The sequence below is a fragment of the Manis javanica genome, chromosome 4 (assembly GCF_040802235.1).
Source record: "Manis javanica isolate MJ-LG chromosome 4, MJ_LKY, whole genome shotgun sequence".
In the NCBI taxonomy this organism is placed as follows: domain Eukaryota; kingdom Metazoa; phylum Chordata; class Mammalia; order Pholidota; family Manidae; genus Manis; species Manis javanica.
In genome coordinates this window covers 163,584,385-163,600,885 of record NC_133159.1, presented here as the reverse complement: position 1 = coordinate 163,600,885, position 16,501 = coordinate 163,584,385, and the positions used below count along the sequence as shown (strand labels likewise).

General features: G+C 37.9%; 1 long non-coding RNA gene across 1 annotated transcript; it reads left to right on the top strand.

Annotated features, from left to right (window-relative positions):
- Nucleotides 1-928: 928 nt before the first annotated feature.
- LOC140849301 (uncharacterized) lies at nucleotides 929-8,738 on the top strand. The gene is made up of 2 exons (XR_012131044.1): nucleotides 929-1,031; nucleotides 5,065-8,738. It is a non-coding gene; the product is annotated as an uncharacterized lncRNA (long non-coding RNA).
- Nucleotides 8,739-16,501: the final 7,763 nt, after the last annotated feature.

The window sequence follows — 16,501 nt, the reverse complement described above, 5'->3', positions numbered from 1 at the left end:
CACCACCCGAATAAAATCCCAACAATTGAAATATTAAGTTGGAGATGAAAATGCTGCTGTACCTTGGGAAATAGTGAAGGTGGTCTATATTCTTCTTGTTCTCAGCATTGCTTGGAAATATGCAGGATGCATATGTAATTCTCTTTGATACACTTGGTCATGAGGTTCCACATAGGCTCTCTGCTGGTGCCTTGCAGAGGTTTAGTAGGTATACCAACAGTGCATCAAGATTGGAGAAGCAGCTTTGTTAAGCAGGGTTCAAAAAGTAGCACTTTACCAGGAATCCAGATGGTCACATTTGAGTGCAGGCACAAAATAGTTGCTATGTCAGTTTACAGACTTTTTCTTAATGGGCCAGATAGTAAATATTTTAGGAGGGAAAAACTGAGGTTATTATGTGGGTATTTACATAGCCGTTTAAAATGTGACCAATTCAGAATGTAAAAAACCATTCCTAATTAGTGGACTATTGAAAAAACAAAAACAAAAAATCAGGTAGCTGTTCAGCTTTGGCCCATAAGCTGTGGCATGCTTGTCCCTGTTCTGTAGTTATTTCCATTGGAGAGAAGACATTCCCAGTCTTATATCAGTCAGATTCCGTTTTCCTTTAAAAAATAATGATTATTTAGGCATCATCCAAATAGCTTATGATAGCTTTATTCTTATAATGCCGTCAATTGGTTGCTGTGTTTTCCTTTTCCAGAGATGTTTTACCCCAAGATGTAAAAGAGAACAGTTGTGCCCTATAGAAGAGTAGTCTGCCCTTAACTTACACGTCCTCCTCTTTCCATAGGTCATGAGAAGGTAGCCTCACAGGAGGAGATGTATGTTTTCTTTCTCTTTCAGCCGCATTTGGATGAAGCGCAGGAGGCAGAGTGCCAGGCTTTGAAAAACGCAGCTGCAGCAGGAACTGGAGCTGTTGGACTGAACTTCAGAGCAAGATCAAAATGCAGGCTGAGGCACAACACGCTCAAGAGCTTCGGGAGCTGAAACGGAGGGTCTCCCTCCGCAAGGCACTCTTGAAACAACAGGTATGCGTAATAGAAAAAAGTAATTGTGCCAGGATTTGCTTTCATCAAAATCATTTCATAAGATATATTTTTGTGATGACAGAGGTGGCATTAGATTATTTTTCACAATACCATATTTCCTTAATTCTAGTTTTGGTAGTGTTTTCTTTTTCTTTAAAATTACTGATTCAGTAATGAACCTTAAAATTAATGAGTGTGATGTATTAAAGGAATATAATATATACTTAAGTAGGAATTACTAGAGGAATGATGTGGAGTTATGTGAAGACAGTTGAATTGTAAAAGGATAGCTCTGGCTCCGTCTTCCTCCCTTCTTTTGTGTACCTAGTTGTACCTAAAGAAATTGGAGAGAAACTTGGATAGTGAAGGAAAAAACTTTAGTAATTGCTTGAGAGAGACAAGGAAAAGGGATCAGGAATATACTTCATTCATTCCTGGTCTGAAACTGTACAGATTGATGCATTACTAGAAAAGAGAAGGTAAGACCAGTTTTACACAGATGAAGTGTCAGGCTGAAAATATTTCTAGATGTAGCTTTATTTATTTTACTTATTCTTTGTCATATATATTAGAAGTAGAATCCCATAAATTCACTTGTGTCCTTTAAGGTACTGAGGCTGTATGTGTGTGTGTGTGTTGAAGAAAGAACAAAGGGTATAAGCTTTTGAGAAAGAAAGAGAGGAAAAGGCATTTGTTTTGAGAAGTAGTAGAATACCACTTGTATCCAGGATTGAATGCTCTGTTCCAGAATTCCTGAGCCATAAGTTCCCAGCAGCTGCCATGTCTTAGGTCCATTGTAAGTTAACACATGCCCTAATGGTTGTTGTCTGTTTAAAAATTGTCATTGCTTCTGGACCATTAATTGGCGCATAGATTTTCCTCTACTTTCTACAGTTCTTGTGATAAAAATAGAATACCTCATTTCTATTAAAAATAAATGTTCTTAAATAACTCCCACCAAAAAGAAGGTGTTGCTATTTCTCTGGCCACAGCTGTCTTCATTACTGGCTCCTTTAAGAGGTACTTGCCTCTAAAAATTATCTCAATTGTGTTTCTCATTCAAGGTGGGGAAGACAGAAAACACATACAAATTTTTAGAAAAATGTAGTTGTCCCATGTACAGAATTCATAAATCTGCCTGATTTCAACTTGCATATTTAAAATTGAAATCTAAAGTTTCCATCTCTTATGCTTCAAAATTATCACCTCAAAGAGAAACCTATAGTATTTCAGTAACAGTGTCATGAGAGAATTATTGGTATTGTTTTATTTGTATTTTTAGCTCCACCTAGTGGCTCCGAGTTAAAGAGTGCTAATTAGTATCTTAGGTGTAGTCATTTCAATATATGAACTAAGGCCTTTATGTTCTACGAAACCAGGTAAAATGTTGGCATAGGGCTGATACCATTGCCAGAAGTGCAGTGGCACTCTCATACATTGTTAATGCATTTTGGAAAGCAATTTGGAAGTATATCAATGATCTTTGAAAATGTTAAGCAAAGAATTTAGAGAATTTAGAGAAAAGAAATCCTGAATACAGGAAAAAACAATATGCATAAATATGTTAATTATAGCATAGTTATAATGGTTTTAAAACACCTAACCATCTAAAATAATTAAGTGCTTATGACCAAGCCACCTTAATAAAAATCTTACTCAACCATTTAAATAATGCCTATAAAAATAGTATTAATGTGGAAAAATGCTTATGAGGTGTTGAATAAAATAAAGACAAATCACACTTAAAGTGAGTTGAACTAATACTTATAATGGCTCTTTTAATATGGGTAGATTGGTTGTGGTGGTTTGTATTTGATAATAGACATGCATAAGATTTAGTATTAAAAATAATAAAAGAAACAGTGGAATAAATCTACAGTGCTTTGAGTTGCTGCTTGATTTTTAGGGCTCATGTTTATATTTCAAGTGAAGTGCATGACTATATAAGTACTTTGGGGTCAGTCAGTTGGCAACTACCAAGGCAGTGATATACCCATGGTATGATTTGAAAACATTGTAACATCTGTATTTTCTGTACTTTGTGCCTACTGGTTGTACAGATAAGAAACAGTCATCTGAAAAATAGAGGTGGAAGCAGAGAGAATGTTAGTTGTTTCTAGATGTGTAATAATTCTGTTTGAAGATTGCTTTCAGCGTCCAAATGAAACAAGAATTGTCCTCCAGGTTCCTCCAGGTGTTTCCATGCTAAATTGTGTGTTTTTAAAAGGGCACTTTAAAAAAGATACATAAGAGGGGACTTGATAATATGGGTAAATGTTGTAACCAAAATGTTGCTCATGTGAAACCTTCATAAGATTGTATATCAATGATAACTTAGTATAAAAAAAAGATACATAAAAATTAAGCACATTTGTTGAGCTAGATTTCTGTGTAGAGAACAATGGACTATTGGCTTAAGTCCTCAAATATCTTAAACACCTAATTTAATACTTCTTTACAAATACTCTTTATTTCCTATTTTTTAAAAACTTTGTATCATGGAGAATTTTCAAACAAAAAGTATTAGTGAAATTATTAAGAACTAGTACAATGAAGTCCCCAAATACTCATTACGCAACTTCAACAGGCTATCAGTATCTTGCTTATATTTCATCTGTTTCCCTAACTCACAGCATGCAGCCTTTTAGGGGAGCAGGATAGGGGGCAGAGTATCTGAAATATTTTAAAGCAAATGCCAGCATAGAATCATTTCACTGCAAACACAGATAAGGAAATAAGGACTCTTTTACTTCAACATAGTCATAATTCCAGTTGTGTTAACTAACAAAATTATAATAAATGTTTAAGATTACCTTAATACTCAGTTCCATACTTAAATTTCCCTTTTCTATCTAAAAAAAAGGTCTCTCTTGGTTTATTTAGATTGGGGCCCAAACATGGTGTAGACGTTGCATTTCATTGTCTTTTAAGCCTTTTAGTCTCCTGTGCCCTTTTTTTTATTACTGTGGACTGGGTCATTTGCTTTGTAGGAATTCTTGCATTTGAATTCTGGCTGATTCCAACCTCATGGGTGTCATTTAATGCATTCCTCTTTACTTTGCATTGTCCTGTAAACTGGTCATTAGATCTAGGGGCATGATTATATTTACATTAATTTTTTTCCTTTTAAAAATTTTTGCGAGGAATTGTTCATAAGGGTTACTGTGTTACACTTCCTTTTGCATCACATCAAAAGCTATATAATGTCTAGTTGTCCCCACTTTGAAGTCATATTTGATGAAGTGGGCTCAGATATTCTCATTCATCAACAATTTCTCTCCATCAACTTCTTCCCATTGTCATTGACTATTGTGTATTTTTTCACACTAAAACTATTTTCTAGTCAGCTATATATATTTGTAAACCTTTGAGTTGTCCAAAACTGATTCTGACGGCTACCCAACCACTGATTTCTAAGTACATAGAGTCTCCTAACTTTCTAATGAAACTTTTATGGTTTCTGTTTGTTTTTCACTTAATGGCTCTGATCTTTCTGGAATATGGTATCAGATGAGATTCTATTTTTATTTTCTTCCAGGTGGTTAGCCACTTGTGCCTGTGTTGTTTTTCCCATTAATTTAATTAGTGCTTTTGTCCTGCATTAAAAACTTACAAACTTCATTCTGTTTCTGTTTTACTAATTACTGGTTCCTACACCAATACCATATTTATTACATTAGAGTGACCTTATGGTGTATCTAATAAGGCTACATTCTCCTTACACATTTTCTATTCTTCAATCTTTTTACCTAATGGTTTTGGTAGCCATTCATGATAATTGCCTTGATTTATTATTTCAATAGAGATTATTACCTTTGCTTTTAAGAACTTAATTTTACACATTTTAGCAATATAAGTTATATATGATTCCTACAGTACATCTCTTTGATTTTTAAATATACATCCTTTAAAATAGCCAGAGTGGACATTTTTATGATTCACTTTAAACCAGAATAATTATTGCTTCTGTAGTTTATATATTTTTTAAAATAAATGAGCTTTCTTTTTGCTTCCCCCCACCAACCCACAACAGATGGAAGAAGAGATATTGACATTTCAGAATGAGTGCAGTGAAAGAATACGAAGCCTGCTAGAGCGTCGAGCAAAAGAGATGAAAGCTTTCAAATCTGAAAGCGAGGGACTAGGTTTTGGAAACGACCTCTCTAACCTTGCCCCTGAGGCATTCAGCCAAACCCCCCCTGGACCTCCTCATAGGGCGCATCCCATAGGTGGCCTACCACAAGCCTGGGGCCATCCAATACAAGGTGGGTCCCCAGCGATGCAGGTCACCCTTCTGAGCCAATGCATGGGGTACCCCGAGGTAGCAGTATGTGAGTTCGCAATAGCCTTCGGGTTCTGAGGCAGACAGCTGCCGGGGGATGGACGGAACAGGGCATGAACAGAAGCACCAGTGTCACTTGACAAATATCCAGTGGGTCACACATGTCTTACACGTGACCTAATAATTGAGAATGGTGAGGAGGAGCCAAGATGGCGGTGTGAGTAGGACAGCAGAAGTCTCCTCCCAAAAACATATATATTTTTGAAAATACAAGAAATACGACCATTCCTAAAACAGAGACCAGAAGATACAGTACAATAGCCAGGCTACATCTACATCTGCGAGAACCCAGTGCCTCACGAAGGGGATAAGATACAAGCCATGGCCTAGCAGGACCAGAGGGAGCCCAGGAATGCTAAATACCCAGCCCTAGCCATCCGCACCAGAGCATGGACACACAGTGCGTGGTGTGCTGGATACTAGGGAAACTGAACAGTAAAACCTGCGAGCGGGTCCCCACGGCCAGCGCACCTGGGACAAAAGAAAAGCATGTGCTTTTTGAAGGTCTTAAAGGGACAGGGGCCTCACAGCTGGATGGAGGCATCCCGGCATATAGCCCAGCAGCTGGGAATCCCCAGGAACTCCAGGTGCCCCAACCCCATGGGCGACAACATAGCTTGGCGGCCCCCCACAGTGATAAACAGCCTCCCGCCCACTCCCCCTCTGGCGCGGCCCCAACAGAGCAGAGCAGCAGCCTAAAAGTGGCCACGCCCACAGCAACCGCATGGAGCTTACTCCACAGTAGCGGGGCAAGAATCAGAGACCCCATCTGCACGCAGCTGCCCAGTAAAAGCCACTAGGGGTCACCGTTCTCCCAGGAAAGAAAGGTCAGGAGCAAGTGGAAAGGGACTTTGATCTCCCAGCTGACACACATGCCAAGTGCCTACGACTACCTCTATCACCATGAAAAGGCAGAAGAATTTGATACAGACCAGACTAACCCAGACATCCTCCCCTGAGAGGGAATCTGAGGAGATAGATTTAACCAATCTTCCTGAAAAAGAATTCAAAATAAAGGTCATAACCATGCTGATGGACTTGCAGAGAAATATGCAAGAGCTAAGGAGGGAGAACACAGAAATAAAACAATCTCCGGAAGGATTTAAAAGCGGAATGGACGAGATGCAAGAGGCCATTAATGGAATAGAAATCAATGAACAGGAACGCAGAGAAGCTGACGCAGGGAGAGAGATAAAAGGATCTCCAGGAGTGAAAGAATATTGAGAGAACTATGTGACCAATCAGAATGGAACAATATCCACATTATAGGGGTACCAGAAGAAGAGAGAGAAAAAGGGATAAAAAGTGTCTTTGAAGAAATAATTGCTGAAAACTTCCCCAAACTGGGGGAGGAAATAGCCTCTCACACCATGGAAGCACACAGAACTCCCAACACAAGGGACCCAAGGAGGACAAGACCAAGACACATAATAATTAAAATGGCAGAGATGAAGGACAAGGGCAGAGTACTAAAGGCAGCCAGAGAGAGAAAAAAAGTCACCTACAAAGGAAAACCCTTCAGGTTATCATCAGACTTCTCAACAGAAACCTTACAGGCCAGAAGAGAATGGCATGATATATTTAATGCAATGAAAGAGAAGGGCCTTGAATGAAGGATACTATACCCAGCACGATTATCATTTAAATATGAAGGAGGGATTAAGCAATTCCCAGAAAAGCAAAAATTGAGGGAAAGGCTAAACAGATGTCACCAGAGAAAATAAAATCACAGCAAAGAAAGCGGACCAATCAATTACTAACTAAAGGCAAAAAACAAAATCAACTACCCACAAAAGCAGTCAAAGGAAACACAAAAGAGCACACACACATACACACACACACACACACACACACACACACACAGAAAAACACCTAACATACAAAGAATGGAGGAGGAGGAATAAGAAGGGAGAGAAATGAAGAATCATCAGACTGTGTTTATGATAGCTTAATAAGTGAGTGAAGTTAGACAGTAAGATAGTAAAGAAGCTAACCTTGAACCTTTGGTAACCAAAACCTAAATCCTGCAATGGCAATAAGTAGATATCTTTCAATAATCACTGTAAGTGTAAATGGACTGAATGCACCAATCAAAAGACACAGAGTAATAGAATGGATAAAAAAGCAAGACCCATCTGTATGCTGCTTACAAGAGACTCACCTCAAACCCAAAGACATGCACAGACTAAAAGTCAAGGGATGGAGAAAGATATTTCATGCAAACAAGAAGGTGTTGCAGTACTAGTATCAGACAAAATAGACTTCAAAACAAAGAAAGTCACAAGAGATAAAGAAGGACATTATATAATGATAAAGGGCTCAGTCCAACAAGAGAATATCACCATTATAAACATCTATGCACCCAACACAGGAGCACCAACATATGTGAAACAAATACTAACAGAATTAAAGGAGGAAATAGAATGCAGTGCATTCATTTTAGGAGACTTCAACACACCACTCGAAAGGACAGATCCACCAGACAGAAAACAAGTAAGGACACAGAGGCACTGAACAACACACTAGAACAGATGGACCTAATAGACATCTATGGAACTCTACACCCAAAAGCAACAGGATACACATTCTTCTCAAGTGCACATGGAGCACTCTCCAAAATAGACCACATACTAGGCCACAAAAAGAGCCTCAGTAAATTCAAAAAGATTGAAATTCTACCAACCAACTTCTCAGACCACAAAGGCATAAAACTAGGAATAAATTGCACAAAGAAAGCAAAAAAGGTCACAAACCCATGGAGGCTTAACAACATGCTCCTAAATAATCAATGGATCAACAACCAAATCAAAATAATTGAGAATGGCCATTCTGCTGGAACAGTCCAGCAAAGGAAACTCCCTGTAGACATCATCACAAGCAGCCTCCTCGCTTGGGTGCTACCATGTGGAAGCTGAGTACAGATGGTATATTTTATTCATTTTTGTAAAGCGTTCTGTTTTGTGTTTACTAATTGGGATGTCATAGTATTTAGCTGTCAGGTTTTGTGCTTTGTTTTGTTTTTAACTTTTGGGGAAATTTTATGTAAAGGGGAATTGGTGTGTATGTGTGTTTATTAAATATGCACACACACACACATACAGTGCACGTGGTAAAAAGAAACTGGTTAGATAGGGGGTATTTTCTGAAAACTGCAAAAACAATTCAGCAACGTGGCTTGACTCATCACTTTTGGACAAGTCTATCCTAAGAAATTTGTGCAAAGATCTAAAGCCTTTCTCTGTATACCCCAGGTTCTTATGAGCCGCTCACAGCAGCCAGCATATGCTAAAACAAGTTATTATGGAAACACACCTGTATCCCCTCACCAATGTATTTTGGTTATTAAATAAATGTATTTTGTCTGACTTTTATTTATTAAATTGGCCTCATTTGGAGTAGGAAAAAAGTGGAAATCCATGAACACTAAAGGGTTGCATTGACTCTTTCAGAGAGTAGAAGACAACCTAATTCTTTTTCTGAATGCTGCAAGCTTGTCAGGGATTTTTTTTTTTTTTTTTTTGGTCTATTCAATTGTGCCTTCTTTGTGGTATGGTGAGATGGAGGTGCTTCAGGAGATCCCAAGTTTTGTGGAAATTACATTGTCAAACTTGTAAGCCTCCAAAGGGGAAGACAAAAAGGGTGAGAGGGGCCCCTGAAAGCTCATATGAGGGGTATGTTCAGTAGCAGAGTGAGGAGATGAAGCCTATGTATATCCTGATATTTTGTTGCTTATGCTGTGATACGTCATCCTAGCTGAGCTAAGCTCTGTTAACTTCCAAGACCCCAAACAGTACTTTTACTTTGTTTATACAAAAACAAAGACATGTAACCAATACAAATCAAAGGCCAGAGGTATTTGAATGATGCCGTATTTACAGACCACCATCTCTTGGAATTCTCATCACACTACTTAGACATAATTCGATTACCCCCTTTTGGTTTATGGGGTTTCCTGTTTACAAGTAGAATAGCCCGTTATTTAAGTGCTTAGTTGCCGAGTGAGCCAGGAGTCACTGAGCCTGTGACTTTACCAGGGCTGACTAACCCTCAGCACCACTGTAGGTTTTGCTGCATGTGCAGGTCCTCTTCCTTTTTTTTTTTTTTTTTTTTTTTCTGTTGTTGATTGCTGTTTTTGTTGCTGCAATACTTTACAAACTTCTAGTTTCTTGAGACTTAGTGATTGCTTGGCATCATGTTAACATCACACGACAGAAAATACCACTTGCAGAAGTCTAAAGCCTCGGTGCTAACGTACTACTGAAAAGGAACCAGCAAGTTTGGCAAATAAAAAAAAAAACACTACAGTGAGTTATGGTGGTCAGGAAATCTCTTGACGAAAGCTAACTTCTTTTTTCCAGAGAGGGGTGTGTTTTGTTTTATTTTGTTTTGTTTTGTAATGAAGGATCCACCTGATGCTGACAGTCAGATGTGACTTGGGGTCCCACCGCCAGTGTGGAGACTGAGCTGCAGGTGGGTGGGGAGCCATGAATATGACTTGAAGGGAAAAAATGTCCTTCCCCGTGAGCGCTCCAAGTTCCTTTAGGTTGCTGTCCTGCCCTCTCCCCAGTTGTCTTGAAGAACCAGGAGCCCTGCTGCTGACAGACTCCTGCTTTTCACAGAGGGCTCCAAGGTAGCATTCTCCACGGCCTCTCAGTGATGCTCTCCGCCTAGACCAGACCAATCACCATTGAAATCTTGGTTTTCTCAACCAATTTAAGTCTTCTCCAGGTACGTCAGCCCAGTCTGCCTGAATCCACCCCTTTAGGACTTTCTAGCATTCATTTAATGGGAACTGGGAGAAAAATTAATATTTCAGTGTAAATATTTTTAAAACCAAGATCGCAGTAGAATTCACACACAGTCATAGGCAGTGTTTCATGTAGCGCTCTGGTCCGTCGTCCTCCTGGCCACGGTTGAGATCACCAGTTTTTAGGTGGACATAACATGTACTTGATTCTACTGAAAGGGACTTAATTATTTCAATAGCTCTTCTGCATTCAAATATTGTACAGTATCTCAGACAAATTGAGATATCTACATGTTTAGAGGAAAGTGATAGGACCAACCTTTAGAATTTATAAAATGTCCAAAAATATAATGGAATTTGATACCTTTTAAAAAATTCTTACTAGATCTGGCTCCTTTACTGAAGCAGATCAGTTTTGCATATAAAACTCTAAAATCGAAATGGACTTAAATTAGTCAAACTGAATTACTGAGTTCATGCAGACTACATGTACTTGTAAAATCGTGATTGAACACTGACTCCAAATGTCTGTCCAGTAGGGCTTCGTTTTTGCCACAGGACCCGAGCCAGTTTTACATCACTATACCTGAATTATTCCATTAAGTTAATTTGAATTAAAATATATATGGTTTGAAAAAAAAATAAAATGAATAAAATATATATAGTTTGCAAAAAGATTCAAATTAATTCAGATTAATCATTCAGATTGGTTTGTGTGTGTTTGTAAGATTAACTTCTGAGGAATCTCAATCATGGTAGGAATCATCAAAGAGTAAAAGCAGGAAAATCTGAAGGATTTTGAAAGATCCTAAAGAAAGAAGCAGGCACTTTCTCAATCAGTGTACAAATGTCAACCTTCGATTAAACTAATACTACCTCCTCCCCAGTGCTGGTGTTCACTTAATATGTATGTGTTTAAGAAAATAATAAATATGGGAAATTTGTCCAGCATATCAGAAATTTGTAAATGCTATATCTGGTATCCAGAACTTGGCAGTAAAAAGTTTCCTGTGTTCACTGTCTCTCCCTTCTTTTAAGTTAACATTTTGAAAATGTAAAACCTCATACCTTGAGATAATTCTTAATTGGGTTCCCTTCCTTTCATACATATTTTTTTCTGTTTATTAAAATCAGCTGTATCCCCAAATTACAGTATCTACAGGTATTTTCACTGATATATAAGGTTAGCTGGAAAATGTATTTATATTATTTTTATTCAGAACTGCCATTCTTTTCAGTGATCTCTATACCTGGAGATGACTAGTCCTGCATTTAAAGCCACACCCACAGGTATAATACGCTTAGTACTCTAAGCCAAGGATTTACCAGTAAATTGAACTTTTTAGCATAACCATCATGATGTTCAGCTGCCTAGACATCAGATAAACACCACTCAGCAAACTAAGAAACTGTCCTTGACACTCCTTCCCACTCCCGCCTGTTTCCTCACCCCCTTTTCAAAAACCAAAACCTCTGTTATGAGTGTCTTTTTCAGACCATAAGGCAGACTTTAGTAACTTTCTGCTTTAAGTACTAAGTATCTGGCATTTTAAACTTTCATAGAGTACATTGTGTTGGACACTGGAATAATACTCTTCATTTTCACCTGTGAAATATGACTTTATTGTACTTGAAACACCTCTTTTGCATTTCTCCATTTGTGCCATTCACTAGTGGAGATGAATTGTATTATACCATGATCTACTGGCTTTTTAAAAAGCTGTTAAGTATGCACATTTTTGGTATAGCTATTATCATTTGTATGTATATATTGTATATACACATGAGTGCCCATATGTGTGTATAGATAGGTGGATGTATCTCATACTGTACATTTCCATCAGGGCACTTAAGGTTCTGTTACTTGGTTATTTCAGTCCTCAGTTAAGGCAAGAATGCATGTGTTTCTTAAGAGTGAGTACTCTGGGTTGATATTTATGAAAAGATGGTCATTAGATGCTATCTTTTCTTTTTTAATACCCTCTTAGCACTTGTGTGGGTGGGAAGAAAACTGGGTAAAATGTGGATCCATAAGATGCAATGCAGTAAAAAGTACTGGGGATGGAGCCAGTTAGTGTTTCCATGGGTCTGTGTCGTGATACAGTAAAAAATAAGTGATGCGGAGAGAAACGAACCATGGAGATTGAAAAACACTGGTGGTGATTCCTCTGCAAAGATGATAGCCAATCACATAATCTTCATGTGCGCTATCTCTACATTTTTCTTAGTGATGCCGTTGATCCTTGTACTTTCTGTACTCCATTAATACTAATAACTATTAATTTTGCTAAGGACCAAAATAGCCAAGAAAGGAGTTGCGGTTATGGCATCTAAGGTTCTCCTAAACTAAAGTCTACAGGCCATGGCCACTGGGGGAGGGATATGGGGTTGGCAGGGGGCTTTCTCTCTCCAGCTGCCTCTTCCTGCTTGCTAATAGTTCTTCCCGCACCTTCTGCCCCTTCTGAGCCACTACTATATAAGCACAGATTTGGCCCAACACAGCAGCCCTTTCCGACGAATTTTATATGGTCCTGCATATTTTTGTCCCATTCTCCCAATGTAAAGTGTCTAGTGTGTATTCAATTCAGGAAATAATATGTTTAAGTATATAAGTATGAATCGCTATTAGTGATATAAGGAGGTTTCTGTTTTTTAGATAAACTTCTTCCTCTAAGGGGAAAAGTCACATCTTGGGCTGCCATCTTGGAGCTGCTTACCAAAATACAGATCTTTATTAAAGAAAAACAAATTCGCTATTCTGTTTTGCCTCATCTAACGTGATTGGGCTCCCACCAGTTTGTAGCATTGCCTTTGAAAAGGCCCTCTAAGTTGGTAAGAACTGGAAGTTTCCCATGCTCAGATTCCTTAAAAGGATGAAGAGTGTGCTGTACATGTAGCAGACTTGCCTCTAGTGCACAAGGACTCTGACTGAAGTGTATTTTGCTGTGTCTCTGGTTATGTTGTCTGAACTTTTATGAAATCATTACAATAGGTCTGCATTGGAAATGCTTCTTTGTGAAAAACTAATTTTATTGAACACTGTCTAGAAAAAGAAATTGAAGCTGACAACTCTTCCTTTATTGTGCATTTATAATTTCTACTGGATTCTGGTAGCCCTCTTTATAGTCACATGGACTAATTTTTCCCTCATTTATATTCAGATTTACAAAATCTCACTCATACAAGGGAAGAGAAACCATTTGGCCTAATGGTAGTCTTCAGATCACAAGTTACCAAGAATGGACTAACAGTTACCAAAGGGAAAGGGACTGGGGAGGATGGGTGGGAAGGGAGGGATAAGGGGAAAAAGAAGCATTATGATTACCACACATAATGTGGTGGGTGGGGGCCACGGGGAAGGCAGTATGGCAACTGCAATGTTGTTCATTGTAAGTGTATATTAATGATACCAAAAAATAATAAAAATAAAATAGACAAAAAAATGATAAATGTGCCAGGTGGGGAACTGAAACTCATTACATTGCTGATGGGAGTGTAAAATGGTGCAACTATTTTGGAAAACTCTTTAACAGATGCTTATCAAGTTAAATAAACATTTACTAGGATAGAGTAAGTCCTTAACTAGTTATCATTTACTCAAAAGAAATTATAACACTGGCACACAGGAACTAGCACACAGCAGCTTTATTCATAATGGCCAAAAACTGCAAATAATACAAATATCTATCAATAAATTAATGTATTATAGAATTATGGTATATTCACACAGTGAAATACTATGCATCATAATAACAAGGAGTAGAGTACTGATACGTGGCAGCAACACAGGTGACTATGGAAAGCATTATGTTCAGCCAAATCCAGAAACAAAATAGCACACACTATACAATTTCCCTGAATTCTCTAACAGGCAAAATTTGTCTAAAGTAATAGATCTACGGTTGTCTGGGACTAGTAGGGGGCAGAAAAGGGGATGTGAGAACAAAAGGAACCACAGGAACTTCACAGGATGATAGAATGTTCTACATATTATTGGGATAGTGAATTATACGAATGTACACTTTTCAAAACCAACTGTACATGCATTTACTGCATGTAAGTCATACCTCAATTATATATGTGTATATATATATATATATAGTGCAAACTTCTGAACAACGTATGGAAGGATCTGTATGAAATGCTAATATTTCTCTCTTAAAGTAAGTAGGGCTGTGAAGAGCATTGCCTGTTAGCCTAGACATCTGTATTACCTAAATTTTTGTAGCAATCGCTCATAATTTTAAGAAATTTTGTTCTAAATTTGAGAAAAATAAAACAGAATATTTTAAAAACCACAACACATACTCTAATTAGGAAGACTACCCAAATGGCTATTAGCAAATTTTTTAATCCACAAAAGACTAACACATTTTAAAAATTACTATGTCAAAAAATTTGAATCAAACACAAGAACAGAAACATCCAGATTAAGGGTTAATGTTCCTTAAATATATACATATCATTCAAATCACTCAGAAAGTACCTAATCTGCCAATATATAAATGGCCAAAGGATTTCAACATTCCATAAACAGGTAATAGAGATAATTGGGAGAAGTCAAAACCTGAAGCATAATGGGTGTAGTCATGAGTTTTCTGATTCCGTTTTCCTCTATCTCCTGGATTTGACCTAAGAGTTGCCTGAGTAACTATTTTGATAGTGCTGATGACAAGAAAACCCTTAAAAGGAGTCCCCTTCTTCTATCCCCAAGGGGACCCTGTGACCTGGAGATGGTGAGGAAATATGCTGGGGTTTTTTCCTACTCTTTTTCCTCTTCGCCCTAGACTTGCAGTGCCAGAGGAACAGAAAAACCCTGTGAGAAAAACCTTTCTCTCCGGCCAGAAAAGCTAGAAACAGGGCCTCTGTTGCCCAAACAGTATGAGGAGAATTGCCATTATGTTTTTTTTCCTTTTCTCTCCTTTCTGCACTGTATGCAAGGACAGCCCCAGTTACGGGGAACTGTACAATGCAGAAGTCTAAGGGCGTCTGTGTCTTTCTGACCAAAGTAACTGGGAAAAGGCCACTGGAATCTGAAGAGAATGGGGGAAATCATGGAGAGGAAACAACTGGAAAAGACATGCCTATCCTGGGTATAAAGTAATACAAGTAACTTGTGTTTGTATAAAATAGACTCAGAAAGTATAGCAAAGGCTATGAGAAAGAGAACTAATGTACGATATATACTATTGCCTAAGTCCTAGACTATCACTGAGAGACATAGCACAGGCCAAATGTAAAGAGCACAGGGAAAGTTTTGAAAGTAGAACTGGTATTAGAACCGCCACCCACAGAAAGTGAGACAGAACGTGTCATCTACACTGGTTGCTGTCTGCTAAAACAAACAAATCAACCTCCAGAAGATGCAAACATGACTCAGAAATGACAATATCATATTCAAAATGACCAGAATAAAATCCAAAATCTACTGCACATGCTAAAACAAACAACACACACACACACCACTGGAGAATGTGACAAATTATCAAGGGAAAGAAAGGACAGATGCCTATTTTGAGAAGCCTAATGTTGGAATTGTCACATAAGACTTTAAAGCAGCTATTATAACCATAGTAAATGCAGTAATGGTTAACACTCTCAAAATAATTGGAAAGACTGAAGTTCTTAGCAGAAAAATAAGAACTATAAAAGAAGATCCACATCGAGAAATTTAGAACTGAAAAATATAATTACCAGAAATTACAAAAGAAATTGCATGGGCTCAACTGCTGAACAGAGATGATAGAAGGGTCTGTAAACTTGAAGATAACAGAGCAGCAGAAATTATCTACACTGAAGAAAGACAGGAAAAAACACTGGAAAAAATGAATACATCCTTAGAAACTTGTGGGACAGTATCAAACTGTCTAAACTTCACATTATAGGTGTTATATAAAGGAAAAGAGAGAGAATTTTATTTTTTTAGAGAAAATAATTCTTACTCAAAGCAGGAAAGAGCCCAGATTTGACAAAAACATAAATTTAGAGATTCAAGATGCTCAGCAAGCCCCAAACAGAGCAAATTCAAAAGAGTTTAGGCCTGATAAGGCCTAAAATTAAAATCAGTAACAAACAGTTAGGCCTGATAAGGCCTAGACATGTCATAATGCTAAAAAGCAAAGATAAACTAAAATTTGAATGATCACAGATTTCTCATAAAATACAGTGGAGGCCACAGAATGTCAAATGATTAAGGTGAGGAAAGGAAAGAACTGCCAACCCAGAAGAGAATCCTTTATCTAAGCAAAAGTCTTGTAGAATGAATGCAAAAAGCAGAGAGAGAGAAAGACTTAGATGAAGGAAAGCTAAGAGAATCTGACCTCCATTAAGGGAAATGTAAAATATCAAACAAAAGACAGCTGAAGGCTGTATTAATACTAC